Source organism: Arachis hypogaea, chromosome 12, assembly GCF_003086295.3.
Source record: "Arachis hypogaea cultivar Tifrunner chromosome 12, arahy.Tifrunner.gnm2.J5K5, whole genome shotgun sequence".
NCBI classification, from domain to species: domain Eukaryota; kingdom Viridiplantae; phylum Streptophyta; class Magnoliopsida; order Fabales; family Fabaceae; genus Arachis; species Arachis hypogaea.
Window position 1 is genome coordinate 77,110,135 of NC_092047.1, and position 4,037 is coordinate 77,114,171.

A 4,037-nucleotide genomic window follows, 5' to 3' on the forward strand; every position below is an offset into this window, starting at 1 on the left:
TAGAACCTTCGTGGTATAGACTAGAACCATTGGCAGCATTCTTGAGATCCGAAAAGTCTAAACCTTGTCTGTGGTATTCCGAGTAGGATCTGGGAAGGGATGACTGTGACGAGCTTCAAACTTGCGAATGTTGGGCGCAGTGACAGTGTGCAAAGGGATAGAGAGATCCTATTCCGACGCTAGTGAGAACCGACAGATGATTAGCCGTGCGGTAGCTGTGCCTGGTATTTTTCATCTGAGACGAGAAATTCGACAGTTGATTAGCCATGCAGAGATCGTACCTGATATTTTTCATCCGAGAGGATCATACATCTTGCCATGGAAGGAAGCACGCATGATTGGAAGAAGACAATAGGAAAGCAGAGGTTCAGAAGCAACAAAGCATCTCCAAACGCTTATCTGAAATTCCCACCAATGAATTACATAAGTATCTTTATCTTATTTTATGTTTTATTTATCTTTTAATTATCAAAACCTCATAACCATTTGAATCCGCCTGACTAAGATTTACAGGATGACCATAGCTTGCTTCAAGCCGACAATCTCCGTGGGATCGACCCTTACTCACGTAGGGTATTACTTGGACGACCCAGTGCACTTGCTGGTTAGTTGTGCGGAGTTGTGAAAAGTGTGATCACAATTTCATGCACCAAGTTTTTGGCACCGTTGCCGGGGATTGTTCGAGTTTGGACAACTGACGGTTCATCTTGTTGCTTAGATTAGGTAATTTTATTTCATGTTTAAACTTTTTATTTTCGAAAAATTCAAAAAAAAAAAAGAAAAAAAATATTTTATGTAGTTTTCCAAAAAAATAATAAAATACAAAAAAAAATTGTGTTCTTCAGAATTTTTAAGAATGAATTCTAGAGCTTCATGAGATATGTTGAAACCTGGCTGGCTGTTAAGCCATGTCTAATCTTTTGGATTGAGGTTTCCACTTTCCATTGCAAAAAGGACATGCTTGTATGTGTTAGGTTAAAGCTTGGCTGGCCATTTAGCCATGTCTAATTCTTTTGGACCGGAGCTTTAGAATAACATTGCATGAGCCTTTGGATTCTCATTTAAGATTCTATGCTGAAGCTTGGCTGGCCATTGGCCATGTCTAATCTTTTGGACCGAAGCTTTAGACTAACATTACAGGAATCTTGGAATTCTTATTAAAAATTTTGAATTTCTTTATTTTCTATTTCCAAATTTCTTTTTCGAAAAAAAAAATATACAAAAAATTAATAAAATAATAAAAGCCAAAAAAAATTATGTTTCTTGTTTGATTCTTGTGTCAGATTTTAAGTTTGGTGTCAATTGCATGTTTTAACTTTTCTCAAAATTTTCGAAAATTCATGCATGTATTCTTCCTTAATCTTCAAGTTATTCTTGATGATTTTCTTTGTTTGATCTTTACATTTTCTTGTTTTATATCTTTTCCTGTTTTTCATATGCATTTTTGAATTATTAGTATCTAAAGTTTAAAAATTTTTAAGTTTGGTGTCTTGCATGTTTTTCTTTTCTTAAAAAATTTCAAAAATATGTTCTTGATGTTCATCATGATCTTCAAAGTGTTCTTGGTGTTCATCTTGACATTCAAAGTGTTCTTGCATGCATTATTTGTTTTGATCTTGAACTTTTATGTCATGTGTCATTTTGTTGTTTTTCTCTCTCCTTATTAAAAATTCAAAAATAAAAAATAATATATTCCCTTTATTTTATTCATAAATTTCGAAATATTGGGTTGATTTAGTCAAAAGTTTTAAATTTTAATTGTTTCTTGTTAGTCAAGTCAAAATTTTAATTTAAAAACTTTATCTTTTCAAATCTTTTTCAAAAATCAAATCTTTGTCATTTTTCTTCTTAATATTTTCGAAAATTTTAAAATTGATTTTCAAAATTTTTTCTTTTTTATTTCATAATTTTCGGAATCATTGCTAACAATTAATGTTTTGATTCAAATATTTCAAGTTGTTACTTGCCTATTAAGAAAGGTTCAATCTTTAAATTCTAGAATCATATCTTTTAGTTTCTTATTAGTCAAGTCATCAACTTTAATTTCAAAAAAATCAAATCTTTTTAATTCCCCATTTCAAATCTTTTTCAAAATAAATTTCAATCATATCTTTTTCAAAATTTAATTTCAAAATCTTTTTCTAACTTCTTATCTTTTTAAAATTTATTTTCAAATCTTTTTTAATTAACTACTTGACTTTTTGGTTTGATTTTAAAAGGTTACTATTTCATATCTTTTTCAAAACCATCTAACTACCTTTCTCTCTCATCATTTTCGAAAATCACTAACCTCTTTTTCAAAATTCCTTTTTAATTAACTAATTGTTTTAAATTCTAATTTTATTTTATTGCTTTTAATAATTTCGAATTCTAACTTATAATTAAAATAAAAACAAAAATATTTTTCTTTTCTTATAATTAATATTCAAATTCACTCTCTCTCTCATCTCTTTTTATTTATTTTATTTAATTACTAACACTTCTCTTCTTCTTAAAATTCGAACCATCTCCCTCTCTTTGTGTTCGAATTCTCTCTATTCTCTCTCTACCTCATTCTTCTATTCTTCTCTTCTTCTACTCACATAAAAGAATCTCTATACTGTGACATAGAGGATTCCACTATTCTCTTTGTTCTCTTCTTTTTCATATGAGCAGGAACAAGGATAAAGACATTCTTGTTGAAGCTGATCCTGAACCTGAAAAGACTCTGAAGAGGAAGCTAAGAGAAGCTAAAGCACAACACTCTGGAGAGGACCTTACAGAAATTTTTGAAAAAGAAAAAGACATGGCCGAACCCAATAACAATGGTGGAGATGCAAGGAAGATGCTTGGTGACTTTACTGCACCATCTTCTGACTTCTATGGAAGAAGCATCTCAATTCCTGCAATTGGAGCAAACAACTTTGAGCTTAAGCCTCAATTAGTTTCTCTAATGCAGCAAAATTGCAAGTTTCATGGACTTCCATTGGAAGATCCTCATCAGTTCTTAGTTAAATTCTTGCAAATCTGTGACACTGTTAAGACCAATGGGGTTAATCCCGAGGTCTACAAACTTATGCTTTTCCCCTTTGCTGTGAGAGACAGAGCTAGGACATGGTTGGACTTACAACCTAAAGAGAGCCTAAACTCTTGGGAAAAGTTGGTCAATGCTTTTTTGGCCAAATTCTTTCCACCTCAAAAGTTGAGTAAGCTTAGAGTGGAAGTCCAAACCTTCAGACAGAAGGAAGGTGAATCCCTCTATGAAGCTTGGGAAAGATACAAGCAATTGATTAGAAGGTGTCCTTCTGACATGCTTTCAGAATGGAGCATCTTATGTATATTCTATGATGGTTTGTCTGAATTAAAGCCCAGGAACTCATTGAAATGGTTGCAAATAACCAGTTCATGTACACTTCTGAAAGAAATCCTGTGAATAATGGGACAACATAGAAGAAAGGAGTTCTTGAGATTGATACTCTGAATGCCATATTGGCTCAGAATAAAATATTGACTCAGCAAGTCAATATGATTTCTCAGAGTCTGACTGGAATGCAAGCTGCATACGGCAGTACTAAAGAAGCTTCCTCTGAAGGAGAGACTTATGATCCTGAGAATCCTGTAATGGAAGAAGTGAATTACATGGGAGAATCCTATGGAAACACTTACAATCCTTCATGGAGAAATCATCCCAATCTCTCATGGAAGGATCAGCAGAAGCCTAATCAAGGTTTCAATAATAATAATGGTAGGAGAAATAGGTTTGGCAAAAGCAAGCCTTTTCAATCATCTTCTCAGCAACAGACAGAGAATTCTAAGCAGAGCCTCTCTGACTTAGCAACCATAGTCTCTAATCTATCTAAGACCACTCTCAGTTTCATGACTGAAACAAGGTCCTCCATCAGAAATTTGGAGGCACAAGGGGTCAGCTGAGTAAAAGAATTATTGAACTCCCTCCAAGTACTCTCCCAAGCAATACAGAAGAGAATCCAAAGAGAGAGTGCAAGGCCATCAATATGTCCAAAATGGCCGAATCTGTAGAGGAGGGAAAGTCAGTGAAT

General features: G+C 33.4%; 1 non-coding gene across 1 annotated transcript; it reads right to left on the reverse strand.

Moving 5' to 3' along the window:
* Positions 1-3,187: 3,187 nt before the first annotated feature.
* Positions 3,188-3,295, reverse strand: LOC112731475 (small nucleolar RNA R71). Its single transcript, XR_003167250.1, has one exon. It is a non-coding gene; the product is annotated as a small nucleolar RNA R71 (small nucleolar RNA).
* Positions 3,296-4,037: the final 742 nt, after the last annotated feature.